General features: G+C 50.8%; 2 non-coding genes and 1 pseudogene across 2 annotated transcripts; all 3 read right to left on the bottom strand.

Moving 5' to 3' along the window:
• The window catches only part of LOC132700276 (large subunit ribosomal RNA), an 8,504-nt pseudogene extending 3,456 nt beyond the window's left edge, over positions 1-5,048 (bottom strand).
• A 508-nt stretch (positions 5,049-5,556) lies between these two features.
• LOC132700274 (5.8S ribosomal RNA) lies at positions 5,557-5,711 on the bottom strand. The gene has a single exon (XR_009618622.1). It is a non-coding gene; the product is annotated as a 5.8S ribosomal RNA (ribosomal RNA).
• A 566-nt stretch (positions 5,712-6,277) lies between these two features.
• On the bottom strand, positions 6,278-8,208 carry LOC132700275 (small subunit ribosomal RNA). Its single transcript, XR_009618623.1, has one exon. It is a non-coding gene; the product is annotated as a small subunit ribosomal RNA (ribosomal RNA).
• Between the last annotated feature and the right edge of the window lie 3,017 nt (positions 8,209-11,225).

The raw sequence follows: 11,225 nt of genomic DNA, 5'->3' as shown, positions 1-11,225 counted from the left end.
GATTTCCCCAAACGAGCAGCCAACACACGGTTGAACTGCCGCAAGGGTACTGGTGCCACGGTGATCGGTCTATACTCTCCCGGATGTTCTGGGAGAGCGCTCTTCGGAAGTAGAGAAGTCCGAGCTTTGAGAAGCCGCTCGGGAATCTCGTTGGTCAACATCACCAGGTTGTAAAAGAGAGCACGCATTCTGGCCGGCATAGCCTTCCATTGGCGTGGCGTAACTCCGTCAGGGCCAGGCGCAGAGTTCAGCTTAATCTCATTTGCCGAGACGTCTGCCTCCGTCATCGGTTCCCAAACCGCCGCTAGGCCAGCACGAATCTCAGGCGGGTGGTCCCGTGGACCCAGCTCGCATTGCTGCGACTCGGCCCCCATCACCCCCGACCAGTGCTCATGCAGGACTTCTAGCTCGTGGGAAACTACGGGCTTATCTTCCAGGATTTCCTGTACTGCGGCTCGCTTATCCCTACGCCAAAGCCTCTGAACGTGTCCGTATTCACGCCTGCGTCTCTCTCTTCTCCTTTCCTGTCCACCTTCTCCATTGCCGCCAGGTGGTCGAGCTTGGCGCCGAGTGCGAGACTCAGGCGCGCTAGGAGTCGGAAAACATCGTTGTAGCCATTCCGTCAGCTGGTGCAGAATCGGTCTTCCCTCCAAGGCCCTTCGGGCCGCCGTAAGAAGAAGGTTGCAAGAGTAGGTGTCCGTATCGAACAACCCATCCGCAAGCTCTCTCACTTTGGCCCTCAGCGGATCCTCGGCTCTGCCCGCGGCTTCACCATCATCTACCGCCGGACTCTTGGGGGTGGACGGGGCGGATCCATAGGAGGACGAGGCACTACTACAGTCAGCAGGTGACTGCGGCCGTTGACCTTGGCCGTCAGAACTCGCGTTCGATGTTGAGCGTAACGTTGGGATCGGCTGCTTCGCACGAAGCTCCGCAAGCCTTTCACCAACCATGGCTTTGTAGTCTTGACGCCGCCGAGCACCTTTGATGGCCTCCTGCGAACGCCCTGACATTTTGTCGAGTAGGTAGAGGTTCAAGAAGGGCACGCCCTTCTGTATTGCCTCCGCCTCCAAGACCGCCATGAGCTCGAGTTCCTCGCGCTGCCAGCGTACTTTGACGCTGGGCGCTTTGAGCCCCTCGTTGTACTCCTCCTCATGTGCCCGCCTCCGATGCACTCCCAGTCCGGTTTTGGTAGTGAAAGATCTGCCGCATAGTGGACAGAGAAATTCATCTGCCCGCGTCGGTCCGGCTACGCCGTCGGGATCGGCATGGTTAGTCGTAGACAGGGCTACAGCGCGGCCATGTTGCACCACGTTACTAGACCCACTTGGTCCCGCAGTGTCAGGCCTCAGCTGCGCACGTCCACTAGCAACATTGCACCCACCTCGAAGGGCCTTCGACCTTGTCTGAGGGCCACCCGCCCGCCGCGGGGTCGGGTTCGAAGGTCCGCTTGCGCGTTCCTCCGGTCGACCAGTCGTAGCAGGAGGGGAGGGCAGCGGCCCCCCCCGGGAAGGTCCATCCGAGGCTTGGGTTTTAAATTTAGTGCCTGCACAAATTTTGGGCAGGCGAGGCTGGCCTGGCAAGCCCCCCCGCCTATTGCCCATAAGCGTACACCCTCCAGACGCCGTTCTCCCATTGGGGGGTTGTTCCGCGCATACTTCTGCCTACCGCTCGGTAGGTTTCCATTTCAGAACGGCCATGGTGTTGGTTGGCGAGGCCAGGACTAGTGCTTCAATATGCGGAGGTGCCACCAAACCGCACTGACGAGTTATACTCACACCTTCAAGAGGGACCAGAACCAAGTCCGCTGAACGAGGCCTAGTTGACCTCCGTCCTCAGATGCTTTCAGGCGTAGCGAATCGCCCTCTCACACTAGCCCATGCCCTGGTGGCAATCCTTGGGACTTAAACGCCTAGCGGAAGCAGTGGGTGGCTACCCCACACTCGAGCGTTACGCCCGCCGCCCGCATAGCCAGTGCCCCACTTAGTCACCGGTGTTCAAGACCAGTGTCCAGCAGTTACCACGAGGAGGGGGGGTTGGCACTTGCATGGGGGAGAGGGAGTCTCGGATACTAGTTAGAAACCGACACCTCAAGCGACTCCAACAATGTCTTAGCAGGCCATACAAGAGAGGGGGAGTCCAAGTCTCGGATACTAGTACCGCACGGCCCGACACCTCTAACGACTTGGACTGCGGAAGATGCTTGACCAGAGCTTCGCGCGCCCCCAAACCAGCGGTCGCTTAACAAGCCCCCACACTTTGCGAGCAACTACTTCTCCCCAGCCAAAAAGCCTTAAGAGAGTCATAGTTGCTCCCGCCGTTTACCCGCGCTTGATTGAATTTCTTCACTTTGACATTCAGAGCACTGGGCAGAAATCACATTGCGTCAACATCACGTTAAGACCATCGCAATGCTTTGTTTTAATTAGACAGTCGGATTCCCCCGGTCCGTGCCAGTTCTGAGCTGACCGTTAAATAGCGGCCGAAGAGAACACCGGAAAACCGGAGTTTTCCGGGTCTCGCAGCGAGGCGGTTCCGCGGGAGGCCAAGGCTCGGGACCGGGTTCGGATCGGATCCGGAGATCGTCTCCTCGCCCAGGCCCGGCTCGTTAACCGGAACCCGCTTCCTCGCCAAGCCCGACACGCCCCGATCCTCAGAGCCAATCCTTATCCCGAAGTTACGGATCCAATTTGCCGACTTCCCTTACCTACATTATTCTATCGACTAGAGGCTCTTCACCTTGGAGACCTGCTGCGGATATGGGTACGAACTGGCGCGACGCCTCCACGTGGCCCTCTCCCGGATTTTCAAGGTCCGAGGGGAAGATCCGGACACCGCGGCAACTGCGGTGCTCTTCGCGTTCCAAACCATATCTCCCTGCTAGAGGTTTCCATGGAACTCGAACGCTCATGCAGAAAAGAAAACTCTTCCCGGATCTCCCGACGGCGTCTCCGGGTCCTTTTGGGTTACCCCGACGAACTCTCTTGCGAGGGCCCGACTTATTAACGGTTCCGCTGCCAGGTTCCGGAATAGGAACCGGATTCCCTTTCGCCCGACGGGTGTGCGCTCTCGTTTTTCTCGCTCGTCAAAAATTATATATTATTTTATAATAAGACGGACCGCGACGTGTAAAACTACACCCCATCGACATCGGCTTTCGCCTAGGGCTTAGGATCGACTGACTCGTGTGCAACGGCTGTTCACACGAAACCCTTCTCCACGTCAGTCCTCCAGGGCCTCGCTGGAGTATTTGCTACTACCACCAAGATCTGCACCGGCGGCGGCTCCAGACGGCCTCGCGGCCAGCCCTTCTGCGCTCACCGCCGCGACCCTCCTACTCGTCAGGGCTTCATGATCGCGTCCGAAAACGACGATCGCACATGCCTCTGACGGTCGAGTATAAGCACGACGCTTCAGCGCCATCCATTTTCAGGGCTAGTAACTTCGGCAGGTGAGTTGTTACACACTCCTTGGCGGATTCCGACTTCCATGGCCACCGTCCTGCTGTCTTAAGTTACCAACGCCTTTCATGGTATCCCATAAGCGTCGATTTTGGCGCTTTAACTCGACGTTTGGTTCATCCCACAGCGCCAGTTCTGCTTACCAAAAATGGCCCACTTGGCACTCTGATTCGTGTCTCTCGCGGCTTCAATAATATATAAATAAATATATATAGTTCGAGCAAGCCGGAGATCTCACCCATTTAAAGTTTGAGAATAGGTTGAGGTCGTTTCGACCCCAATGCCTCTAATCATTCGCTTTACCGGATGAAACTCGTACGCTACGAGCGCCAGCTATCCTGAGGGAAACTTCGGAGGGAACCAGCTACTAGATGGTTCGATTAGTCTTTCGCCCCTATACCCAGTTCCGACGATCGATTTGCACGTCAGAATCGCTACGGACCTCCATCAGGGTTTCCCCTGACTTCGTCCTGACCAGGCATAGTTCACCATCTTTCGGGTCCCAGCGTGTACGCTCTTGGTGCGCCTCTTCTCGCGATGAGAACGAGACGCCCCGGGAGTGCGAGGCGACCGCTTTAAAGGCGAATCGCCCATCCTCCCTCGGTTCGCGCGAGACGAACCTTTACTTTCATTACGCCTTTAGGTTTAGCGAATCCCAATGACTCGCGCACATGCTAGACTCCTTGGTCCGTGTTTCAAGACGGGTCCTGAAAGTACCCAAAGCTATAGCGTCGCAGATCGGTCACGCTTTTTTACGAGCGAGGGTCGGTTCGAGAACTTCGAGGCCAACAGTCACCGGAGGTCGGTACCGGCACCGGGTCCGATAGCCGACTAGTATCCGGAGCGCTTGCCGCGAGTCGAACGCTTTTAAAGCGACCCGTGACCTTTCTCGTACCGTCGAGCGAGTCGGTCAGGATACCGCGGGTCCGCGCGATTCGAGAAAACCGCGCGGGCTCCGCCGCGGACCTTAGACCGACGCCCGACGGATCGCGACGTCCTACCAGGAGAAAAGTGCACGCGTTCGATGCCGGGTCGAAAAACGTAAGGCGCGGAAAAGGTAACGGGTAACCGTCCTCCCCGTCGCGCGAACGTCTCGCGCCGACTCCGAAACGCGAATGAATTTCTCCCTTCGACCTTTCGGGTTTCTCAGGTTTACCCCTAAACGGTTTCACGTACTATTGAACTCTCTCTTCAAAGTGCTTTTCAACTTTCCCTCACGGTACTTGTTCGCTATCGGTCTCGTGGTCATATTTAGCCTTAGATGGAGTTTACCACCCGCTTAGGGCTGCACTCTCAAGCAACCCGACTCTGAGGAGATCCCTCCCGCGATCGACGGCGGTCGCTACGGGCCTGGCACCCTCTATGGGCTGTGGCCCCGTTCAAGAAGGACTTGGACGCGCCGGACGATCTCGGGATAACGGAACCTCCCTAACACCACATTTCCCGGCGCCCGGTATCGGCCGCGGGATTCGGTGCTGGGCTCTTCCCTGTTCGCTCGCAGCTACTGAGGGAATCCTAATTAGTTTCTTTTCCTCCGCTTATTAATATGCTTAAATTCGGCGGGTAGTCTCACCTGCTCTGAGGTCGATCGATAAAATCATTATATATATATATATATATATATATATATAAATATATATATAAAACGTAGACGTGAATTTCGAAACGGTTCAGCGTTTATATTTAAAACCGCTATATCCACCACTCGTTACGCGGCCGCAAACGATCAGACGTCGGACACCTTTTCTTCTTATCGAGAAAATAACGGACACGACGATCGTCAATTTTGCGCGGACCTGCGACATACGCGGGCGGTTTTAATTACGCTCGTCTCTCGCGCTTTTAAGCGAGCGCGACGCGACGAACCGGTGCGTCGAAAATCGACGTCGTTCGCAAACTCGGTCGCGTTCCTTAGAACGCGGCCGGAGTTTCGCTTTCGCGTTTTAAAACGTCGCGAGACCGGGTAGGAGAGAGATCGCGCGCTAAGCGCGAACGTGCTGTTGCTCCTCACTCCTTCCCGCGCTACACGTCCAACTCGCTCCGACGTTTCTCGCGCCTCGCGGGCGAAAAAACCGAGCAGTCTTTAAATTGGATACGACCCTCAGCCAGGAGTGGTCCGGGAACAGAATCCGAGGACCGCAATGTGCGTTCGAAATGTCGATGTTCATGTGTCCTGCAGTTCACAAGTTGACGCGCAATTAGCTGCGTTCTTCATCGACCCACGAGCCAAGTGATCCACCGTTTAGGGTAATCTTTTTTCGATCGGTTTAACGCTTTTCGTCTCCGAAAAAGAGTCGTCGGCGTTGTTATCGACACATACATTTTTTTTACGGAAGGCGAGGTATATACCTTTCGACGTAAAAAAAAAAAAAAAGTTCGATTTCGGGCCGGTCTATCCGACGGAACACTTCGCCGCGCGCCCTTTGTTCTTTATTATTCAGACGGTAGGCGCGCGCGCGTTCGCGTTCGGACGACCCGCGCCGGTTTAAAGTTTATATACACACCTCCTCGCGGGTCGCGGGTGGGTGTAAGTACTTTTCGGTGCTCCGGGCGAATATCGTTTGACACCTTGTCGACGGCGAGCGCGAAACTAGGTTTCGCGCTTCGAGTTCCGTCTAGGTACCCGGAATTTTGTCGGCGCTCCTCCTACTCCTACTCCTCTCTCCCCTTTTTTACGGTGGTCGAGTGGTCGTCGTAGTCGTCGAATTTAATCGCGGCCGACTTAAAGATCGACGCGAGATATTTTCGACCGAGCGTCAGCGACAAAAATTCGTTCGACTAAATAAAGACAAACTGTGTAATTTTTATTATCACTTTAATGATCCTTCCGCAGGTTCACCTACGGAAACCTTGTTACGACTTTTACTTCCTCTAAATGATCAAGTTTGGTCAACTTCCCGGACACATCGACGACGCCGAAACGCCATCGGCGTATCGGTCCGAAGACCTCACTAAATCATTCAATCGGTAGTAGCGACGGGCGGTGTGTACAAAGGGCAGGGACGTAATCAACGCGAGCTTATGACTCGCGCTTACTGGGAATTCCTCGTTCATGGGGAACAATTGCAAGCCCCAATCCCTAGCACGAAGGAGGTTCAGCGGGTTACCCGGGCCTCTCGGCCAGGGAGGACACGCTGATTCCTTCAGTGTAGCGCGCGTGCGGCCCAGAACATCTAAGGGCATCACAGACCTGTTATTGCTCAATCTCGTGCGGCTAGAAGCCGCCTGTCCCTCTAAGAAGAATTGTTTGTACGCAGACAGTAAAAACCGCGCGCGACAACGGGGCGAACCCCGAGCCGGCCGGCCTTTGAGATGTCTAAATACGCCTAGTTAGCAGGCTAGAGTCTCGTTCGTTATCGGAATTAACCAGACAAATCGCTCCACCAACTAAGAACGGCCATGCACCACCACCCACCGAATCAAGAAAGAGCTCTCAATCTGTCAATCCTTCCGGTGTCCGGGCCTGGTGAGGTTTCCCGTGTTGAGTCAAATTAAGCCGCAGGCTCCACTCCTGGTGGTGCCCTTCCGTCAATTCCTTTAAGTTTCAGCTTTGCAACCATACTTCCCCCGGAACCCAAAAGCTTTGGTTTCCCGGAAGCTGCCCGCCGAGTCATCGGAGGAACGTCGGCGGATCGCTAGCTGGCATAGTTTACAGTTAGAACTAGGGCGGTATCTGATCGCCTTCGAACCTCTAACTTTCGTTCTTGATCAATGAAAACGTTTTTGGCAAATGCTTTCGCTTCTGTCCGTCTTGCGACGATCCAAGAATTTCACCTCTAACGTCGCAATACGAATGCCCCCATCCGTTCCTATTAATCATTACCTCGGGGTTCCGAAAACCAACAAAATAGAACCGAGGTCCTATTCCATTATTCCATGCACACAGTATTCAGGCGAAGTTTTAGCCTGCTTTAAGCACTCTAATTTGTTCAAAGTAAACGTGCCGGCCCACCTCGACACTCAATGAAGAGCACCGCGGCAGGATTGAGTTGGACCGCCCGCGTGAACGGGCTAAGTCCACCGGCAGGACGTCTCGCGGCACGCCAGTTAACACCGCGGACGATGAACCGGCGGCGCGAGACACAAATTCGACTACGAGCTTTTTAACCGCAACAACTTTAATATACGCTATTGGAGCTGGAATTACCGCGGCTGCTGGCACCAGACTTGCCCTCCAATTGATCCTCGTTAAAGGGTTTAGAGTGTACTCATTCCGATTACGGGGCCTCGGATGAGTCCCGTATCGTTATTTTTCGTCACTACCTCCCCGTGCCGGGAGTGGGTAATTTGCGCGCCTGCTGCCCTCCTTGGATATGGTAGCCGTTTCTCAGGCTCCCTCTCCGGAATCGAACCCTGATTCCCCGTTACCCGTTACGACCATGGTAGGCGCAGAACCTACCATCGACAGTTGATAAGGCAGACATTTGAAAGATGCGTCGCCGGTGCGAGACCGTGCGATCAGCGTAAAGTTATTCAGAGTCACCAAGTTGAACGATGTCGGGCGCGAACCCGCCACCGATTGGTTTTGATCTAATAAAAGCACTCCTTCCGTCTCCGGTCGGACCTCTGTTTGCATGTATTAGCTCTAGAATTACCACAGTTATCCAAGTAATTGTGGGTACGATCTAAGGAACCATAACTGATTTAATGAGCCTTTCGCGGTTTCACCTTAATTTGGCTTGTACTGAAACATGCATGGCTTAATCTTTGAGACAAGCATATGACTACTGGCAGGATCAACCAGGGAGCTGTTCTACGTGTCGAGCGCGCCGCCGCCGCCGCCGCCACGGATGACGACGATCGGGCGCGGTACGACAACAAACAGTCTCTTTTTTAAAAATAATAATTACGCGCGCGAAACGCGTTTATTTTATTTTTAAATAGAAACAGACGCGACCACTTTGTGTGGCGGTGATAGCGTGCGAGTACGGAAATGAACCGTTCCCGACGCCACACTCGTTATTATTATTATTCGGACGCGATCCGTCCAATTTTTTTTTGTTGGTAATAAATATCGAGACGACGTGAGTGCGCGATCAAACAATCCGACTCGCGCGCGCATAATAAGCTTTAAAATGCGGCGCGCGTCGAACCGATGTGCCTCGGGCAACGAACGTCGATCGACGGAAATTTTCGGACATTCTCTCGATCACTCTTCGCTAGATTGAAAGCGACACGAGATTTCTCGAAAGAAACGTTCCGGATTCGCATATAAACTCGCTCGGTTAGATGAGAGTTATCGCAAATTTTTCGGAAGAGAAAATATTATAGGGCGACCGCTTTCGAACCACGAAGTGCCAAATCTTACTTTAAAACACCCGCTAAGTTCGCGATCTAGCTGTATAAGGTGCGGAGCCTTAAAATGTTTTCGAACGCTCGAGCAATCGCTGCTACGAAGACGGGCCGATGGCAAACGAAAAACGGTCTACGTTCCCGTACCGATGAAGGAAACCAATTTTTCTTAAAAAATTGAACCCACGATACGAAAATGTTAAGCGAGCCAATTAATCGCGCCAAACGGTCGACTCGAAGGCGATCTAACGATCGAAAAAGCATTTTGCTCTGCGAAGGGAGAAGTGTCTATACGCACGACGCGGCGGTCGCGCTCGAGACCATCTCACCTATTATAGGTAACGGACCATTCCTTAGTCTTCCGAACGTTTCACGTGAAAACCCGAATATCGGCTGCGGCGGGCAAATAAAGTTCGGAGCGAAACTTTCGCTCGTGGTTACGTTCGATTTGGTTAAAGCGGGCACTTTTTCAAATATTTTTTTTTCTTTACTTACTTTTGTTAACTGACCGCCGGTTCCGGTTCCGACTTAAAAATAAATCGCCGTCCCCGGATTTTGTCGGACGATACTCTCCATCATTTTTAATTTCGGGTGTTTGCATTTTTTTTTCTCGCGATTTAATAAATTCATTATTAAACATTTATAAGTCCGTCTTCTTTAATATTGCGGACCAGCGGGAAGAGAGTTTTGTTTTTTTTTTTTTATTTTATTCATTTTAACATATACTCCCATAAAAGGTTTTTGCCGCTAGCCGCGAGCAGAGAAAAATAAGCAAAACTAACCGAAACAAAGCAAAAATAAGCAAAACTAACCAAAATTAACCGAATATAACCAAAATTAAACAAAACTAACCAAAAGGAACAAAAATAACCACAACTAAGCAAAATTAATCATAACAAACCAAAATTGGCCAAAGTTCGGCAAAACAAACCAAATTATCCAAAACTAAGCAAAATTAAGCAAAAGTAGTCAAAATTAACAAAAACAAGCCAAACTTATCCTGAACAAACCAAAACTAACGATAATTAAGCAAAAATAGGAAACGTTCACAAAAACTAACCGAAACGAACCATAACTAACTAATAGCGGCCGAAACTGGAAATAATAAACCAAAGTAAACAAAACTAAGCAAAATTAAGCAAAAGTAGTCAAAATTAACAAAAACAAGCCAAACTTATCCTAAACAAACCAAAACTAACGATAATTAAGCAAAAATAGGAAACGTTCACAAAAACTAACCGAAATGAACCCTAACTAACTAATAGCGGCCGAAACTGGAAATAATAAACCAAAGTAACCAAAACTAAGCAAAATTAAGCAAAAGTAGTCAAAATTAACAAAAACAAGCCAAAATTATCCTAAACAAACCCAAAACTAACGATAATCCTAACTAACCAATAGCGGCCGAAACTGGAAATAATAAACCAAAGTAACCAAAACTAGCGAAAATTCAGCAAAAGAAACCAAAATTAACCGTGTAACAAACCCAAATCAACCAAACCAAAAAAAAAAACATGCAAAACTTCACCAAAACGAACCACAATTCGCAAAAACTAAACAAACACAAACAAAATTAAGCACACTCAAATAAAAAGTAATCAAAACTACGTTCAACACGAACTGACCTAATTAAATAAAAAAATAGGAAAATTCAATTTTGCTAACCAAAAACGTCAATCGAAATAAACGCGAAACCGGGTTCCTGCCATTTATTTCGACGATAAGCACTTTTATCTAACTATGATTCGAAAAAAAAAAAAATAAGAAAGAAAGATATGAATAAACGAATTGATTAATATATAAAAATTGTGGTTCTGAAAAGAACCGTTTTTGGTGAATTTACACTCTCCAAGTCGACGCTCATTTATTTAGAACTGGTGTATTTTGTGACGGCTTTGGTCCCTTCACTGACGGCGTGCTTGGCCAACTCTCCGGGCAACAACAATCTCACGGCCGTTTGAATCTCTCTGCTAGTAATAGTGGATCGCTTATTATAGTGAGCCAAACGAGAAGCTTCGGCGGCAATCCTTTCGAAAATGTCGTTTACGAACGAATTCATAATGGACATGGCTTTGCTCGAAATGCCAGTATCCGGATGAACTTGCTTCAACACTTTGTAAATGTAAATTGCGTAACTCTCCTTCCTCCTGCGTTTCTTTTTCTTATCACTCTTCGAAATATTTTTTTGAGCCTTGCCGGCTTTTTTCGCCGCTTTACCGCTTACTTTCGGTGGCATTTTCTACAATCGATTAGACGCGCGCAAAGTAACGGACTGACAAGGCCCACACCGGGCCGCAGCTATTTATTTGAGAACCGAGTCGGCCGACAAGCTCCGCCCCCGGGCATCGTTCGCCGAAGCGCTAATCCCATTGGTCCATGCCCATGTCCTATAAATAGCGCGCCCACGGTCTGCGAGAGCGTCATTGTGCTGTTAACGTTCGTGCGTGTACTATTAACGGTAATAACGATGTC

The sequence above is a fragment of the Cylas formicarius genome, unplaced genomic scaffold (assembly GCF_029955315.1).
Source record: "Cylas formicarius isolate icCylForm1 unplaced genomic scaffold, icCylForm1.1 PGA_scaffold_45__1_contigs__length_27480, whole genome shotgun sequence".
In the NCBI taxonomy this organism is placed as follows: Eukaryota; Metazoa; Arthropoda; class Insecta; order Coleoptera; family Brentidae; genus Cylas; species Cylas formicarius.
This window is presented reverse-complemented; position numbering and strand designations above follow the sequence as displayed.